The 20,346-nt window shown below is 41.8% G+C and overlaps 1 long non-coding RNA gene across 1 annotated transcript in view; it reads right to left on the bottom strand.

Annotated features, from left to right (window-relative positions):
* Window positions 1-1,657: 1,657 nt before the first annotated feature.
* The window catches only part of LOC138749729 (uncharacterized), a 43,369-nt gene continuing 24,680 nt past the window's right edge, over window positions 1,658-20,346 (bottom strand). Inside the window, exons 2-3 of the long non-coding RNA XR_011348849.1 lie at window positions 14,396-14,433; window positions 1,658-1,852 (exon numbers count right to left, since the gene is read on the bottom strand). This is a non-coding gene — a long non-coding RNA (uncharacterized lncRNA). The remainder of the gene's footprint in view (window positions 1,853-14,395; window positions 14,434-20,346) is intronic.

Raw genomic sequence — 20,346 nt, 5'->3', positions numbered from 1 at the left:
ATGTATTTGATGCACATTTTAATGGGAAGAGCAGGTTGACACCAAAGAAAGCTCTTTCTCCGCCGATGAACATGCCCTTGTGCAACCACGGATGAGGTGAGGAGAATCCTATCCAGTGAGAACCCGCACAAGGCAGCAGGACCAGACAAACTTCCCAGTCACGTACTGAAGGATTGTACTGACCAACTGATTGAAGTCCTTTCAGAGATCTTCAACACATCATTGCAGCAGTCAATAGAGTACATACGTCTAAAGTTTATTCAGATATAAATCTTCTATGTGACAAATGCAAAACTGGTGATACTTCTTTGCTCCACATGTTCTGGACTTGCCCTAGTTTAGAAAAGCTTTGGAAAGATTTCTTTCAAACATTATCGGTGATTCTCAAGTTCAAATTAGAACCTTGCCCTTTAATTGCTCTATTTGGGTCAATTCAAGATGATGATGTTTTACTGACTCCAGCTCAAAACCAAATTTTATTTTTTACTTCATTGATGACCAGACGTGCAATTATGATTAAATGGAAAGATAATACTCCACCTACACATACACAATGATTAAGTGATATTATGTTTTAAGTTTAGAAAAAAATAGATATGCCATTAAAGATTAAAGAGTCATATATCATCATTCAAAAGACGTGGAGCCCATTTATGAATGATTAGCATCACTGAACGATTTAGGGTTGTTCTGAAGCTTTGATACTGGCCTGTGCATTGCCAGGTTGTTTTCTCTTGATTCCTACATGTTAGCTTTTAACCTTGATTAATGGTAATAGTTCTGATTAATAAAGGTTTTTTGGGTTTTTTTTCATCGTGAATTATACAATAAAATATATAACTGTACTGTTCAATTGTGCATAATGCAAACATCAATAAAAATATTTCATGAAGAGAAATGGAGGGGAGGCTGGAACTGCTGTAATGGCAGCTGGACTGGGCCTGGATAGTAGGGAGCAGACACAGCCTGTAAAAGGAGGCAAGTGTTTATAAACCATGGAAATCTATGCCCAAGATATTCAGCAGCGGCCGCAAGGGGTTCAGGTTCTGGGGTAGCAGTAGATCAGTGCAGAGCACCAAAAAACAGGAGAACACGCCCTCCAATGAGAAAGTGAAGGAGAGGTGACGTCCCTTATGGATGGTGAACATGACGGCGGACCAGCGAGGGGCCTAGCGGATGGCAAACCCACACAGGATGCAGGCGACTCTGGGCTGCATGGGAACAAGGTGGCTTGAAACGTGATTCGAGAGGGTGCTGAGGGCAAGAATGGCCAAAGGTCCCTGGGCGCTGAAGGTTTCATCATCGTGTCGGAGGTTTAGATCTGAGCTTAGGTCACCAATGGACCAAATAGAAGTCTGCTCAGCTGCAGATGTCCGGGAAGTAAATCCACGGGGACTCAGTGACTCTGAAGGGACTCTCTTTTGCTTCTCTTCTCTCATACTGTGAGGGGCACCGGGTGACACCAATGGCAATTCTTTGTCTGCCTATGGCAAGCAGAATGTGATTTCATAAAAAATCACATGCTCCGTGGTATTACATGACAATGAAGAAATCTTCAATCTTGAAGTAATTACTGCTATGTCATCCCATGAGCAATGAATATGAAATTGTCTTTTGTTAAATCATGATATTTTATTTTTGTGTTTATTTCCCTTAGGTTTAGATTACGAGGTTGAATCAATTCTTCATATCGCTAAAGTTATAAATGAAAGTCTTTGTGATTCTGACTAATGATGAAATCCAGGTTGCTCTTCTTTTCGATCTCTTCATGATCTTCAAAGCAATTGGTTCCATTTTGCTTCTCTTTGGCTCTCTTTTGCTTCTAAGGGGCACCTGCCCACCTGGCAACTCTCTGCGAAACGTCAGACAAAAGATAACGCGTATCATGTATGTTACATTTTTAATGTACAGTAAAAACCATCATATCTGGAAGCAACTGGCAAAAATAAATCGACGAAAATATGTTCAATAAATTAAAATAAATAAGAATGAAATAATAGCTGAAACCATGAACCTTTGGTGAAGTGGGGGGCCTTTGTCGTGGTTTGGTTGAATAAAGTTGTATTTGAATAAAATGGTGTCGCCCAGCCTGAAGAGCATTTTTTTAATTTTTTTTAAATTTTTCACACTATGAACCATATTAACCAAAATACACACAAACATTTACCTCTTGAATATACAGTGTCATTTTTACCCCCCTCCCTTCCCTCCCTCCTTCCCACACCCCCCCCTCCAAACCCATTAAACATTTCAACATATACAATACAATAAACCCATTAAACAATGACATTACACAATGAAAATAAACAAGAAAATTGTGTCATCTACTTTTACACACTGGGTCAGTTCATTTCGTCTTCTTCTCATTCTATCATTTTAGGGGGTGGAGGTCTGAGGCAAGCCTTCTCTATTGTGTTCCATGTACAGTTCCCAAATTTGTTCGAATACTGTGACTTTATTTTTTAAATTATATGTTATTTTTTCCAAATGAATACGTTTATTCTTTTCTATGTACCATTGCTGTACTCTCAGGCTCTCTTCCATCTTTCAAGTTGACATTATGCATTTTTTTGCTAGAGCTAAGGCTATCATAATAAATCTTTTTTGCGCTTCATCCAGTTTGAGGTCTAATTCTTTACTTCTTATATTACTTAGAAGAAAGATCTCTGGATTTTTTGGTATGTTACTTTTTGTGATTTTATTTAATACCTGATTTAGATCTTCCCAAAACTTTTCCACTTTCTCACATGCCCAAATTGCATGTACTGTTCTTCCCGTTTACTTCTTACAGCGAAAACATCTATCAGATAATGTTGGATCTCCTGAAAAGCTGGTTGATGCTGCTTGCTGATGGGGTGACTCTCTTAAAGTGTCCACTTATCTTTGCTTAGTAAGAGTCACTCTGGTCAAAGGCTTTATCTGCAAACTTGGGCGAGGAAGGTTTAATTAGCTCTAATGTTTTTGTTTGAGCAGCTCCATGGAGGAGGAGGAACCAGCAGATACAGCGACGGTTAAATGTTTTCAAAGAAAGTGACTGAAAATAGAGTAAAATATTTTAGAGTTTATATATATATATATGTATGTGTATATATATATATATATATATATATATATTATATCTTTGGCTTGGCTTCTCAGATGAAGATTTATGGAGGGGGTAAAATGTCCAAGTCAGCTGCAGGCTAGTTTGTGGCTGACAAGTCCGATGCGGGACAGGTAGACACGGTTGCAGCGGTTGCAGGAGAAAATTGGTTGGTTGGGGTTGACTGTTGGGTTTTTCCTCCTTTGCCTTTTGTCAGTGAGGTGGGCTCTGCGGTCTTCTTCAAAGGAGGTTGCTGCCCGCCGAACTGTGAGGCGCCAAGATGCACAGTTTGAGGCAATATCAGTCCACTGGTGGTGGTCAATGTGGCAGGCACCAAGAGATTTCTTTAGGCAGTCCTTGTACCTCTTCTTTGGTGCACCTCTGTCATGGTGGCCAGTGGAGAGCTCGCCATATAACACGATCTTGAGAAGGCGATGGTACTCCATTATGGAGACGTGACCTACCCAGCGCAGTTGGATCTTCAGCAGCGTGGATTCGATGCTGTCGGCCTCTGCCATCTCGAGTACTTTGATGTTAGGGATGAAGTCGCTCCAATGAATGTTGAGGATGGAGCGGAGACAACACTGGTGGAAGCGTTCTAGGAGCCGTAGTTGATGCGGGTAGAGGACCCATTATTCGGAGCCGAACAGGAGTGTGGGTATGACAACGGCTCTGTATACGCTTATCTTTGTGAGGTTTTTCAGTTGGTTGTTTTTCCAGATTCTTTTGTGTAGTCTTCCAAAAGCGCTATTTGCCTTGGCGAGTCTGTTGTCTATCTCGTTGTTGATCCTTGCATCCGATGAAATGGTGCAGCCGAGATAGGTAAACTGGTTGACCATTTTGAGTTTTGTGTGCCCGATGGAGATGTGAGGGGGCTGGTAGTCATGGTGGGGAGCTGGCTGATGGAGGACCTCAGTTTTCTTCAGGCTGACTTCCAGGCCAAACATTTTGGCAGTTTCTGCAAAACAGGATGTCAAGCGCTGAAGAGCTGCCTCTGAATGGTCAACTAAAGCGGCATCATCTGCAAAGAGTAGTTCACGGACAAGTTGCTCTTGAGTCTTGGTGTGTGCTTGCAGGTGCCTCAGATTGAAGAGACTGCCATCCGTGCGGTACCGGATGTAAACAGCGTCTTTATTGTTGAGGTCTTTCATGGCTTGGTTCAGCATCATGCTGAAGAAGATTGAAAAGAGGGTTGGTGCGAGAACGCAGCCTTGCTTCACGCCATTGTTAATGGAGAAGGGTTCAGAGAGCTCATTGCTGTATCTGACCCGACCTTGTTGGTTTTCATGCAGTTGGATAACCATGTTGAGGAAATTTGGGGGGCATCCGAGGCGCTCTAGTATTTGCCAAAGCCCTTTCCTGCTCACGGTGTCGAAGGCTTTGGTGAGGTCAACAAAGGTGATGTAGAGTCTTTTGCTTTGTTCTCTGTACTTTTCTTGGAGCTGTCTGAGGGCAAAGACCATGTCAGTACTTCCTCTGTTTGCGCGAAAGCCGCACTGAGATTCTGGGAGAACATTCTCGGCGACACTAGGTATTATTCTATTTAGGAAAATCCCAGCGAAGATTTTGCCTGCAATGGAGAGCACCATGATTCCCCTGTAGTTTGAGCAGTCTGATTTCTCGCCTTTGTTTTTGTACAGGGTGATGATGATGGCATCACGAAGGTCCTGAGGCAGTTTTCCTTGGTCCCAACAAAGCTTGAAAAACTCATGCAGTGTGGCATGCAGAGTTTTGCCGCCAGCCTTCCAGACCTCTGGGGGGATTCCATCCATACCTGCTGCTTTGCTACTTTTCAGTTGTTCAATTGCCTTATATGTCTCTTCTCGGGTGAGGACATCATCCAGCTCTAGCCTTAGGGGCTGTTGAGGGAGCTGGAGCAGGGCGGAATCTTGGACTGAGTGGTTGGCACTGAAAAGAGATTGGAAGTGTTCTGACCATCGGTTGAGGATGGAGATCTTGTCGCTGAGGAGGACTTTGCCATCTGAGCTGCGCAGCGGGCTTTGGACTTGGGGTGAGGGGCCGTACACAGCCTTTAGAGCCTCGTAAAAACCCCAGAAGTCGCCAATGTCCGCGGTGAGCTGGGTTCGCTTGGCGAGGCTAGTCCACCACTCATTTTGGATCTCCCGGAGTTTGCGCTGAAGATGGCTGCATGCGCGACGGAAGGCGTGTTTCTTCTCTGGCCAGGACGGCTTTGTAAGGTAAGCCTGGTGGGCAGCTTGCTTCTTTGCCAGCAGCTCCTGGATTTCCTGGCTGTTTTCGTTGAACTAGTCCTTGTTTTTCCTGGAGGAGAAGCCCAGTACCTCTTCAGTGGATATCAGTATGGTAGTCTTCAGCTGATCCCAGAGGGTTTCAGGGAACAAGTTCGTGAGGTGGATTGCATCCTCGAGCTTTGCTTTGAGGTTTCCCTGGACGTTTTCTCTCACTTCGTCTGACTGCAAGTTTCCAACATTGAACCTCTTTCTGGGGGCTTTACTTTTCCTGGACTTTGGCTTGAAGTGAAGGTTGAGCTTGCAGCGAACCAGCCGGTGGTCAGTGTGGCATTCGCGCTGGGCATGACCCTGGCGTGGAGCACATCTCATTTGTCTCTTTCTCGCACCAGGACGTAGTCCAGGAGGTGCCAGTGTTTGGATCGGGGATGGATCCAGGTAGTCTTCAGGCTGTCCCTCTGCTGAAAAAGGGTGTTTGTAATGACAAGCCGCTGTTCTGCACAGAGCTCCAACAGGAGGCGCCCATTGTTGTTGCACTTGCCGACACCATGCTTGCCCAGGATTCCTGGCCAGGTTTCTGAGTCTTTGCCGACACGAGCGTTGAAGTCGCCAAGGATGACAACCTGGTCGGCTGGAGGGGTGCGTTGAATGAGGTTGCGCAGGTCAGTGTAGAACTTGTCCTTTTCTGCTGGTTCCGCCTGGAGGGTTGGAGCATAGACACTGATGAGGGTGATGCGACGCTTGTTTTGAAGGGGGAGTCGCATGGACATGATCCGGTCCGAGTGGCCTGTCGGGAGGTTTTTGAGTTTGGAGGCAATGGAGTTCTTGACTATGAAGCCTACACCAGATAGGCGTCATTCATCCATAGGCTTGCCAGACCAGTAGAGTGTGTAGCCCGCGCCGCGTTCTTGGAGACTCACTACATCTGCAAGGTGGACTTCACTGAGAGCGCCTATGTCGATGTCAAGTCTGAGGAATTCATGTGCAATGAGGGCAGACCGACGTTCAGGTCGGTCAGCCTTGTCTAGCATGGTTCTGATGTTCCAGCATGCTAGCTTGAGTTTGTGAGCATCTTTTGAGGGGGAGGACATTGAGGGGGGACGTGGAGGGGGATGACGTGGACCTGTCCTCGGGCCTGCACAAAGGAGCTTTTTAGGTGGAGTGCAGTGTGCGCAGTACTGGCCCCACCCTTTACACCCATGGTTCGTGTGCCGTGGCCAAGCAAGCTGGGATAATAAAATATATAATATATATAATATAAATAGAATAATACCTAGTGTCGCCAAAAATGTTCTCCCAGAATCACAGTGCGGCTTTCGTGCAAACAGAGGAACTACTGACATGGTCTTTGCCCTTAGACAGCTCCAAAAAAAGTGCAGAGAACAAAACAAAGGACTCGACATCACCTTTGTTGACCTCACCAATGCCTTCGACACCGTGAGCAGGAAAGGGCTTTGGCAAATATTAGAGCGCCTCGGATGCCCCCCAAAGTTCCTCAACATGGTTATCCAACTGCACAAAAACCAACAAGGTCGGGTCAGATACAGCAATGAGCTCTCTGAACCCTTCTCCATTATCAATGGCGTGAAGCAAGGCTGCGTTCTCGCACCAACCCTCTTTTCAATCTTCTTCAGCATGATGCTGAAACAAGCCATGAAAGACCTCAACAATGAAGACGCTGTTTACACCTGGTACCGCACGGATGGCAGTCTCTTCAATTGAAGCGCCTGCAAGCTCACACCAATACACAAGAGCAACTTGTCCATGAACTACTCTTTGCAGACAATGCAGCTTTAGTTGCCCATTCAGAGGCAGCTCTTCAGCGCTTCATGTCCTGTTTTGCGGAAACTGCCAAAATGTTTGTCCTGGAAGTCAGTCTGAAGAAAACTGAGGTCCTCCATCAGCCAGCTCCCCACCATGACTACCAGCCCCCCCACATCTCCATCAGGCACACAAAACTCAAAACGGTCAACCAGTTTACCTTTCTCGGCTGCACCATTTCATCAGATGCAAGGATCGACAACGAGATAGACAACAGACTCGCCAAGGCAAATAGCGCCTTTGGAAGACTACACAAAAGAGTCTGGAATAACAACCAACTGAAAAACCTCACAAAGATTAGCGTATACAGAAGAGCCGTTGTCATACCCACACTCCTGTTCCGCTCCGAATCATGGGTCCTCTACCGGCATCACCTACGGCTCCTAGAACGCTTCCACCAGCGTTGTCTCCGCTCCATCCTCAACATTCATTGAAGCGACTTCATCCCTAACATCGAAGTACTCGAGATGGCAGAGGCCGACAGCATCGAATCCACGCTGCTGAAGATCCAACTGCGCTGGCTGGGTCACATCTCCAGAATGGAGGACCATCGCCTTCCCAAGATCGTGTTCTATGGCGAGCTCTCCACTGACCACCGTGACAGAGGTGCAACAAAGAAGAGGTACAAGGACTGCCTAAAGAAATCTCTTGGTGCCTGCCACATTGACCACCGCCAGTGGGCTGATATCGCCTCAAACTGTGCATCTTGGCGCCTCACAGTTCGGCGGGCAGCAACCTCCTTTGAAGAAGACCGCAGAGCCCACCTCACTGACAAAAGACAAAGGAGGAAAAACCCAACACCCAACCCCAACCAACCAATTTTCCCCTGCAACCGCTGCAACCGTGTCTGCCTGTCCCGCATCGGACTTGTCAGCCACAATCGAGCCTGCAGCTGACGTGGGCATTACCCCTCCATAAATTTTCGTCCACGAAGCCAAGCCAAAGAATAGAATATATATATATGCCAGTGAAGTTTGTTCAGTTGTTCAGTGTATATATAGTGTAGTATTTTCATCTTTTGTCTTTTAAAGTGTTTATTCTTAATGCAGATGTATTTATTAGGCAATTTAAAATAAGTCTCAAATAACCAGAAAATATACTTATCCGGCATCTACCAATTCCCACTGGTGTCGGGCACCAGGGGGTTTTACTGTATTATTATGTGACAATAAAAGGAACCGTGAACCTTGCATCATTGGCATTTCTTCAGCACGTCACAGGTTTTCCTACATTTGGCTTCTCTCCCACTCCCAGGACCACATTGCTTCTGGCATCCCCTGCAAACCTATCCCCTGTTCTTCATATTTCTCATCTGCACTGTGCTACTCAGCCACACCACGAATGCCAAAACTCCTACTCACCATCAATTACCTTGACCACTCAATTCTCCCAGATGTGTTAGATAACACAGTGGAGTGCCTGAGGACACACTATTACTTTGAGTGCATAGCTCAGAGTTGCTGAAAGCTGTGAATATTTTCTCCATTATTTTTAACCTTGCTAAGATATTGTAGATTGTACCTTTTACTAGAACAATAAAATGAAACAGCCCAGAAGGAAGCCATTTAGCATATCATATCAATGCTGAGACTCCGATAGAAATATGCATTTCTACATCCTCGGTCTTTCACCTATAACTGCATTTTTTCTTTTTAAAAATTTATCCAGTTCTTGTTTGCATGTTACAAGTGAAATTGCCAGCACTACATTTTGAAGCAGTGCATTCACGAACATGACAGCTTGTTAGAAGAAAAGGCTTCCTCATTCCCTTCCCTGGTTCTTATGCCACTTTACCCAAAATCTGAGCCATTAGCTTCTCTTATTTCTTTTGTCTTAAATTGGTCTTCTGACTTAAAGAAAATTATTCACATTTTCAAATACCTTTTTCCAAACTCTTTTTAACCATGGCGGCTCTAATGAGAACACCCCCAGCTTCTCTATTCTTATGACTTAATTCCCTCATTTCTAATAAATCTATTTCTCTAAAATCTCAACATCCTTCCTGATTTTGCTTTCTCATAATCAAACACGGTAGCCCAAATGAAGCTTGCACACTATCTTAGAAAAGATTAACATTACTCTGTCTTTTCATTCATTTTTTAAAAATTTTAGACATGCCATACGGTAACAGGCCATTTTGCCCCATGAGCCCGTGCCGCCCAATTCACCTGCACTCCCGATACATTTCAAATGGGGGAGAAAAGAGGAGAAAATACACATCAGATGCAGGGAGAAGGTACCGACTTCTAACCGACAGCATGGGATTCGAGCCCCAATCCCGATCGCTGGTGCTAACCGCTACGCCAACCATGCTGCTCCAATTTAAAGTGAATAATAACTTTATTAATTCAAACCAAATACCTCAACTATCTCATCTCATTTAAAGCCTTCTTAACTTATCCTACCACCATCAAAAACACCACCAAATCTTGTTCCTGCACCACCACCCCCTCCCCACCACTGTAAAATTTGACCATTTAGTTACTTACTTTCTAATCATCTCAGTAAAGAGCAAAATCAAACCTTTTCCTATTCCTTCCTAAAATTGCTGATCACTTTTGAGTACTTGCCATTTACACAAGGGTCAGTGTACAACATTCTGAGCAGGACCCTGGGTAAAGTTTCACCTTCTAACATTAATGATAACTTCCCTCCAATGATCAGTCAATACAGCATCACCCAGGATGAACTTTGAACCTCCAACTTCCATGCAAGCTTACCGACTTCCTGGATACGACCACTAACATTTAAATTTAGACATACAGTGCAGTAACTGGCCATTTCGGCCCACGAGTCCATGCCACCCAATTTACACCCAATTAACCTACTCCCTCCCCCCGGTACATTTTGAAAAGTGGGAAAAAACCGGAACACCCCCCCCCCACCCCCTTCCCCTGGGAAAGACCCATGCAGAACCCATGGAGAACATACAAACTCCTTACAGACAGCGTGGAATTTGAACCCCGGTCCCGATCACTGGCGCTGTAAAGACTGAGCGAGCCGCTACGCCAACCATGCCTCACCATTAATTATCCAAATCATTTTCTTTCACCTATGATTCAGCAATATATCACAAGATGTTCGAAATACACCTGATTTGAACATAAAGCTTATGTCAAACTATAGAAAGGGCAAATAGCATTAGGGTTCTTGCTCATCATTTCCTAAGGTAGCAGAAGATATTTCCTACACAATGACTGATAAGAGAAGCACTAAGTTACTTCAGAAGAACTGATTTTATCTTATGACTAAATCTAAACCACAGAGGAATTCTTCCTGCAGATAATCCGAGATTTATTTTTACAGGCTGGACAATTATTCGGCGATGTGAATCGTAAGTCCTTGAGGGAGCCTGAATCGTCTTCACCTCACTGATTTTAAAGATTCTCATTGAACAGATTCCATGTCAAGGCAGAAACCTGCACCCTGACATATTCCCCTTAACAAAGGTTTTGAGAAGTTGGCCAATTTAGTCCAAATAAGCCAAACTTCCTCTGAGAGACAGGAAAAAAAAGTATTATGAGTAATCTTTCCATTCCTACTAGCCCATCTGAATAATGAGCAGGTTAAAAAATTTTAATTTTTTATAAATTTAGACATACAGCACAGTAACAGGCCATTTTGGCCCACAAGTCCATGCCACCCAATTAACCTACACCCCCAGTGCATTTCAAGCAGTGGGAGTAAAGGGAGTCCTGGGAAAACCAATACAGACATGAGGAGAACGTACAAACTCCTTACAGACAGTGTGGGATTATAACCCCGGTCCAAATCGCTGCCCTTGTACTAACCGCTATGCCAACTGTGCCACCCTTTGAATGTTGGGATATATATTACATCCCAGTCCTTTTGTGTGGAGGTTGAACCTCAGTCTCCACAAACCTACATAAGAACAAAAGGAGCACGATCAAGAGTAGGTTTCAGCTTGATCCACCATTCAATGAAATGATGGTTGCTCAAATCATGGCCTCAGCATCTCTCTTCACCATCCTTTACTCCCTTAGGTTTAAATGTTTAGCCCAAAGATAAATTAGCAAACATTTTTTGTACTATCAACCCTTTATGTGATGGATGTCGTAATGGGGTTGCTTCCTTATTTCATATGTTTTGGTTCTGTTCAGCATTAAATCATTATTGCAAGGAATTTTTTAATGCATTTTCCCATATTTTCTAGGTTACTCTTCAACCTTATCCAATGACAGCTTTATTTGGTGAGGTGGTAGAAAACAGTCGATTATCAGTGTCCGATGGCCATGTGATAGCTTTTCCCAATTTAATGGCTCAAAGATGTATTTTGCTAAGATGGAAAGACTCTAGCCTTTCCAGTTATGCTCAATGAATGACCCAAACCTTATCATGCGTGAACCTAGAGAAGATTAGATGTCATGTTTTGAAAACTGAAGTTAGGTTTGATAAAATGTGGCACACTTCTTTGGAATGTTTTAATGTTTAATGAACAATACAGTAGTTTACAATTTTGTATATTACAAAACAAAATGTTTATAATCTCTTCCTGAACTTACTTATTTACATATAAGGCAATTCACCAATGTACCACTACTCTTGCCTTTTTGGTGGTTTAAGGTATCCCAACGGATTTTTTCTTTTTAGTTTAGGAGTTATAGATTTAGGATAAGTTAGTTACCATCTTTTTTCTTTTTTTCTGCAGGAATAAGAGATGTAATATTGAATTCTGTCTGTTGTGAGGTTCATTTTTATTCCAGGTTACATTGTAATTATTTTGCACCGGTTCAGCATATTTTTCTTATTCTTACACTTTTTGTTTTATATATATATATACATATATTCATTGTTTCTGCTTACAGAGATCATTTGAGTGGGTCATTTCAAAGATTCGCTCTCTTCTGTTAGAGAAAATTCATGCACTTCTCCATCTGAAATGGTTGACCCCTTATACTGAAACCACACTCTTAGTTCCATAAGGGTAAACATCAATTTAACATCCATCCCTTCAATTCCGCTTAGAATCTTATATATTTTATTTTGATCATTATTGTATTGTCCATCCTCATATTTCCTTATGGCAAAGAATCCATTCAGCCCATTGACTCTGTCTTCTCCTGGAGCAATACCATCCATAATCATTTTCCTCCACTGATTTCCCTGTAACCTATGCTCTTTCACATATTCCACAATATATCTCTGATTTTTCCACGATGCAACTACATAGGGTACAATAATTAAATATCCCACTAGCCAGCTTGAATTTGAGAAGTGGATGGGATACGGGGCACCTGGGAGAATGCCCATGCAATCACAGCAGAAAGACTGCGAACTTCACAGAGACAGCATGGAAATTTGGGCTCTCTGGGATAGTGAGTTAGTTGCACATCCTGCAATTCTACTGTACCAACTAGTAAGCTCAGCCTTTCCTTAAGTTTAATTTTTTTTAAATTTAAATTTAGACATACAGCACCGTGACAGGCCATTTTAGCCCACAGGTTCATGCCACTCATTTAACCTGCACCCCTGGTACGTTTCAAACAGTGGGAGTAAACCAGAGCCCCTAGAGGAAACCCAGGTCGATATGAGAAGGATGGACAAACACTTTACAGACAGCACAGGATTCAAACCCCAGTCCCGATCCCTGGTGCTGTAAAGGAGTTGCGCTAACCGTTATGCCAACTGTGCCACCCCTACATGTCAAGAAATTCCTTCCAGTTAATATTCTCAACACTGCCTTCAAGGCAAGCACATCCTTCTCTCAATCCCGAGACCAAACTGCACACCGTTCACCAGGTCTCACCAACACCCTGCAAAGTTGCATCAAAAGTATCCTACCCTCATACTCCACAACCCCAGCAATAAAGGACAACAAGCCATTAGCCTTCCTATTTACCTGGAGTAAAAAGGCAAGCTTTTGTATCACAGCATTTTGTAAATTCATTCCCTTTAAATGAAAACACACTTCCTACTTTTTGCATTTCACAGTGGATAATCTTATATTTTCCTACATTATATTCCATCTGCCAACTTTCTGCCTATTCACTTAAACCACCTCAATTGCTTTGATCAGCTTGATCCGCCTTTCTTTCTCTTATCAGCAAATGTGGATGCAGGTTATTCAGTCCCTTCACCCAAGTCATCAACGTACATTTTAAATTACTTCAGACCTAGAACTGATCCCTATGGAATCCCATTGGTTACTGACTGCCAATCTGAAAATGACTTAGTTATCCCAACTATGTTTTTGTTTATGAACCATTCATCTATTCATGCCCATATATTACTCCCAATCCCACCTTCTCTTACCTCGGGCACAGCACTTTGCTCTTGGCCACTACATTTTAAGATTATTGTGAATGTGAGAAGATTGAAGTTCTTTATGAAATTAAGATATTGTGACCCATTCTAGAGTAATGCAAATATGACAAATATACTTTGCTATTCATTTCCGAAATCTAATTAATATCCAAATCCAGAGTTTTCATGAACCTGAAACATTAACTCTGTGCAGTACACAAAAAGTGCTGGAGAAACTCAGCAGCTCATGCCAAGTAAAAGGCAGTCGGTGTTACGGGACTGAGCCCTTCCACAGAATTCATTTATATGTCAAAGCAGAGCATTATAGGGAAGGTTTGTTGCCAGTTTTTTTCATGTGTGTCACTCTCTGAACATGTTCAGTAATGACAGATTTTATCTGCACAAAGTTCTTCTCCATGTTCAAGCCCCATGAAGATTAAATAGTGGTAAATTCTGCTTTACCATTAATTAATAGACTGACCCTCATCTAATTGTCTTTCAAATTCCTATTCCTGGAATCTTCTCATCACCAGCCACAATTCTCTCCCCAATCAACTTTCAGGTCTTAATTATCTCTTCAATAACTAGAGGCCCATTCCCAACAAGCTTTTTTTTCCTGGCTACAGCACATCCAAAGTATGATTTCTGATCACCTCACCCAGTGTCTCAAGCTGTTTTCTGATCATTTTAATCCACAACTTTCTGACCAACACAATAAGATATTGTAGAATGCAAAGGGTTAAATAAGAAACTACAGCTTTGTAGATGGAAGGATATTTGAGTACAGGATATAGTACACAGCCATAGCTATTTACTGTATTGGCCCCTTGGCCATAGTTTGGACATCCCATTTTACAATTTGTACACGCATTAGAACAGCAAAAAATGCCAAATGGTTTGAAGATCTCAGATGTGTATTCAAATGGTAATTTGAACCAAGTTCAAACCAAGTGAGTTTTTGTGTAAAATTCCCTCATATCAACTGAAAAATAATAGACATATAATAATGTGGAATACTTACTCAAATTGTTTGATGTGTCTTCATGTCAGAGGCAGAATCTATAAAATTGCGCATGATGTCAGATGCAAAACAAAATAAAAATGAGATGTTATCTACAATGGTTAAAAAAAATAGAAATATTATTTTTTTTAAATCACTAGCTTTTGAAAGGTATGACTGTTTCATCTTGTATTCATATGTGTGAGTTCTTAGACACACATAGATGAAGGAAAAGGTTCTTTACTTTAAAGTTGTTGTAAACAGCCATGAGGCTACAAGTCTCCATTACAGATCTCTAATACTGTGTGTCAGCCCCTGGTGGCAGCCAAGTCTAGTTGCATTGCAACCATGATCTCTATCATTATAATTCCCTTTCTTAAAACAAAAATAACTTACTTTTAACCAACATATTTTCTTTGTATAACTCTGCAATTTTATCTTTAACACCAATAACTTACATTTTCATTTTTTATCAACATTGTTAACATTTTTTAATCTTGTTTTGTGTGTTCACATTTACAGACACAAGACACTGAAGAGCGAATAAGATAGCACTACTTCATTCTATAACAGGAGTCTTTAAACTTGCTCAATGAGTCTCTTAGGAGGATTCACGTGTTTTGACAATCTCCTGATTGATTGTCCTTGAATCTGAGTTGTTACCTCAGACGATGTCTTCTCAACTGTGCATTCAGGTTGTTCAACAGTATCCGTCTTTCCATCTACTTTGGCTGGTCCCATTTGAAGATCTTGATGATTTCTTCGCAGACAGCACCTTCATCTGTCTGAATGGTGTATGATCTTGGCTGGAGTTCACTTCTGAATCCATAAGTTTATTCTGTCTTTTAGCCTTACTTGGTCACCAGTGTGGAGTTCCAATAGGTTTTTTTGTTCCTCTGTCAAAGTAATACTTTTGCTTTTCTTTCTTTTGTTCTTTGAACATTCTCGCTTTCTTCCCCTCTTTTGTTTTTAGGAGTTTCTCCTGAATGGGTAGGTTTAATCTTAGCCAATATCCCCATAAGGAGTTGTGCTGGTGACGTACCACACTCAAGTGATGTTGTACTGTATACTAGCATACTCTGGTAGAAGTCTGTTCCCCTGTCTTTTGCCTTGTTCATCAGTCTTTTCACTGACTGTACCAGTTTTTCCACAAGACCATTGGACTGTGGAAAATGAGAACTTGACGTGGTGTGTACAATCCTACTCTTTGGCAAACAGTTGGAACTTAAAATTGCAAAACTGGGGCCCATTGTCTGTGAAGACCTCTTTTGCCATGAAATGTTTGGAGAATATGGCTTTCATACCTGTTGTTACAGTATCTGCAGTGGTGGTGTTCAGTTTATACACCTCTGGATACAGGGTGTAATAGTCTGTGACTACAAGATAGTCCTTCCCTTGACATTAAAATAGGTCAATGCCTACCTTCTGGTAAGGTCTCTATGGTGCTGGGTGTGGCATTAGTGGTTTTGCAGGATTGCTTGCTTGATATTTCTGGCATATTGTACAGTTTGACACTTCATTTGTTATATCATTGTTGATTCTTGGCCAGTACATCACCTCTCATGCTCTTTTCTTACACTTTTCAATTCTGAGATGTCCTCCATGGATCCTTTTTAGCATCTCTTTTCTCAGACTCTTTGGGATAAGGACTTTGCTTCCTTTGTAGATGATGTCTTCAACCACTAATAGTTCCACCCTGCAGGTCCAGTACTCTGAAACGTCAGGTGAGCAGTCCTGCTTCATGTTGGGCCATCCATCCAAGATGTTTTTTCTCAGTTGTCTCAGTGTTTCATCTTTGTTTGTCCCTGACGTTATGAACTATATTTTTGCATCTGATATGGGCAGTGCACTTGTGATCATGTCCACGAAGGCATTCACGTCTTCATCTATTTTGATGTTTGCAGGTTCGCTCGTGTCAACAGCTCTAGACAATGTGTCTGCTGTGTATATTAGTTTACCTGGAGTGCACACCACATTGAGTGTATAGCATTGCAGCCTAATCATCATTCTTTGTATTCTAAGTGGACATTCGTTTAATGGCTTTTGGAACAATGTAATCAAGGGCTTATGGTCAGTCTCTACACTGATTGCTTGTCCTGACACAAACTGGTGAAATATTTCACAGTTGTGTGTGATACTGAACAGCTCCTTTTCATTTTGAGCGTATCACACACGTCTCCACATCCGTCATGGAGCATCACGTCTCCGCATCTGTCATTGAGCGTGATGCATATGCAATGGATTGCCAGTCATCATATTTTTGCAGAAGAACTGCACCGAGCCCACTGTGTGATGTGTCTGATGATACCTTGATGGGTCTCGCTGGGTCGTAAAACCTCAGAACTGGTTCCTCTGGGAGCAGTTTCTTTTGTTCCCTCCATGATTGTTCATGTTGATGATTCCACTCCCATTCAATGTTCTTTCTGTTAGTCTTCTCAATGGAACCGTCTTTTCTGAGAGGTTGGATATGAATTTACCCATATAGTTGACCATTCCATTAAACCTCTGTACGTCCTCTTTGCATTGTGGCCTTGGCATGTACCCAACAGTGGACACCTTTTTGGGATTTGTCCTGATGTCCTCACTGCCAATAATATCTCCTACAAATGTTAGTTTTGTCACCACAAGCTGGCATTTCTCTCTATTCAACTTCAGGTTTGCTTTCCTTGTTGCTTCCAGCACTTTCCTTAGTCCCTCATCATGCTCCATTCTTGTGGTTCCCTGTACTATGATGTCATCTATTGAGGTATCAACTCCGTCCAGCTGCTCATAAACCATATGGATAGTTTTTTGATACATCTCAGGAACTAAGGCAATTCCAAATGGTAATCTTAGGAATCTGTATCTCCCATATGGACTATTGTATGTGCACAGCCTTGAACTTGCTTCATCCAATTTCAACTGCTAAAGTCCTGATGATGCATCTAACTTGCTGAAACACTTTGCATTTGCAAAATGCAACATGATTTCTTCATGCGTCGGAAGCTTAAAGTGTTCTCCCTTTCTTGCCCTGTTTACATCTCTTGGAATCAAGTAAATTCTAAGCTTTCCATTCTTTTTGTCCACAACAATGAGTGAACTCACCCACTTTGTTGGCTCATCTATTTTCTGAACACATTGAGGCTTTCCATGCTGTCCAACTCTGCTTTTAGTTGCTTTTGAAGTTCAAATTGAACTTTTCCACATGGCTGTATTATTGGTGGCACACGTTTATCCACTCTGATCGTGTGTTCTCCTGGAAGACAGCCTAGACCCTGAAATAGGTCATTGTACTCTTTTGTGAGTTCATCATAGACTGTCTCTCCTTCACTTTCCACCACGAAGACTCATTTTACCATGTTCAGTTTCTCACAGTCTGTTAAACCTAGTATGACCTGTACATCCTTTGGTAACACGATGAATGCTAGCATGTGCCCTCTGTCCTTGACCATGCATTCTCCTTGCACTGGTATATTGGTACCTGAATATCCTGTCACCTTTACTTTTGTTCCATACATCTTTGGTCTGGGTCTAATCTTCTTAAAATCAGTCTCTGATATTACATTAATTTGTGCTCCACTATCCAATTTAACTGAAATGTATATGTCATTCACTTTTAATCTCAGCATCCAGTCTCAGTTTTCTTTCTTGTTTTCAGTCACAACATCTACATAGAATTCTTCTATTTCCCTTTCATCTACTGCAAGAACCTTGCTTTGTTGCACTTGGTTCCTACAGCAACAGGCATAATGGTTGCTTTTGTTGCACATACAACATGTTTTAGCATATGATGGACACTTTTTTGGCAGGTGTTGTGTACCACATCGACACATGGCTTTCAATTGTCCCTTTCATTTTTGCTCATTGGCCATGCCTCTCTTTCCACTTTGGCACGCTTTTGCTAAATGGTTTATGTCTGTTCTTGCTCACTGCATTCACGTTGCAGCTAGTTTCACTAAACAGCTCTTTTGCTTGTATGTTTACAGTTTCTGCAGCCCTACAGAGTGCTATGGCTTTTTCCAGGTCTAGAGTTTGCTCTCTTAGCAATCTTTCCCTTAGACTATTACCTGGAATATCACACACAAGTCTGTCTTTTATCAGTGAGTTGGTCACTCCACCAAATTCACACTTTTTGCTTCTGTTCCTCAATTCAGTCACATACTGATCAATACTTTCTTCTGTTTTCTGTTTACATGTGAAAAACCTGTGCCTCTCAAATGTCACATTATGTTTTGGGATACAAACTGTTCCATTATTTTATTCCAGTTTCATTTTGTCTCCTTCAGCAGCAAATGTGAAGTTATTATACACCTCCAGGACTTTATCACCCACAACATGTAAGAAAACTTACACTTTAACTTCATCACTTTTCTCATCAGCTCCAACTGGCACTAAATACAATCCAAAATACTGTTTAAATCTGTTCCAATTTTCAGCCACTTTACCTGTCAGCTGAAGTTTCACTGGTGGATGTAATCGTTCCAATTTTCACTGTGTTAGCTTCTCTTCACTGATAAGTTGCTGACTTTAGATTTTACCTTTTAAAGTATTTCCTTCCAATTTGCTTCATCCCACTTCTGACACCATGTTTCATCTTGTATTTGTATGTGTGAGTTTTTAGATAACACATGGATGAAGGAAAAGTTCTTTACATTAAAGTTGATGTAAACAGCACCATGAGGCAGACCATGAGGCTGCAAGCCTCCTTACTGATCTATGATACTGTGTGTCAGCCCTGCTGGCAGCCAAGTCTAATCAAACAGCAAGGGACCTGGGTATCTTTGTAAATAAATCACTGAAAATTACTAAACAACCAGTTATGAAATCAAACTGCATTGGAACATTAATTGCAAAAGGATATGAAAACTAGAGTAGAGAAGACAATCTAATTATATGGAATCTTTTCCTGGCACACTCAATTGAGTGTAATTAGGTGGCACGGGCCCGTGGTCCAAAAGGGCCTGTAACCATACTGTATGTCTAAATTTAAATTTTAAAAATTTTAATGATGTGTTGATTTGGTCTTCCAATCTGAGAAATGGTATACTTATAACAAAGTCCTAGTATACTTAGTATTGGCTAAAATCTGTCTGGCTTTAACTCCCTTGAGTTTAGGAGAATGGGAGGTGATCATAATGAATCTTACAAAATCCTTTCAGGGCTTGGCATGGTCTTTGGAAGGATGAAGTATCCATTTAGTTCTGTGTCAAATACCAGGTATGGCAGGTTCAATATAAAGTGTGGTCCATTCAGGACAGAACAATGAAGAAACTTCTTCACTCAGAGGGTATTGAATTTTTGGACCTCTTTACCCCTGGGGTCTATGAAAGCTGACTCTCTCTGTGCATTTAAGATGGTGGATTTTAGATAGGAAGTCAAGTGAAGCTGAATTAAAGGATCAGGCATGATCTTGTTGGATGGTGAAGCAGATTCCAGTGAGAGTGGGGGCTGGTGCGAGGAGGGGAAGGTATTAAATATCAGTGCCTGTTTTGTTTTGTTGTGCTCTTAGATCTGTGATCTTTCTCAGCCACATGTCCCGATAACAGAGGAACACTTCCCACAGGCGCAAAAATTTACAAGCAAGAATATGAAGATATAAATAGCCAATTCCACAAATCCTTAAGGGGCACAACACTGCAATGGCTGAGTGGCACTGACACTGTCATTTGGGGAATTAAATCTTCACCAGAGTGAAATGTGCTATTCCATCATTGCTGAACTTTGAACTCAATCCCAGACAAAATATTAAATTCTTTTAACTTGGGGCTATCTGCTTCCCTGAGGAGAGTAATGAGGTGGTACAGGCCCTTTTGAGTCATGAAACATTGGAAGGAATCAATTTCCAAAAACAAATTCTTGCATTTGACTCATCAAAAAATATGTAGCTGTGGTTTTCAAGGAATATTGGAAACTTGGTTCAAAGAAAAAGGGAGGCGTACATTAGGTATAAGAAGCATGGAATTAAGGAGAGTTTGAAAAATACATTGAATGTA

The sequence above is a fragment of the Narcine bancroftii genome, chromosome 1, assembly GCF_036971445.1.
Source record: "Narcine bancroftii isolate sNarBan1 chromosome 1, sNarBan1.hap1, whole genome shotgun sequence".
Classification (NCBI taxonomy): Eukaryota; Metazoa; Chordata; class Chondrichthyes; order Torpediniformes; family Narcinidae; genus Narcine; species Narcine bancroftii.
Note: the sequence above shows the minus strand (reverse complement) of the source record. Positions and strands in the feature narration are given on the sequence as shown.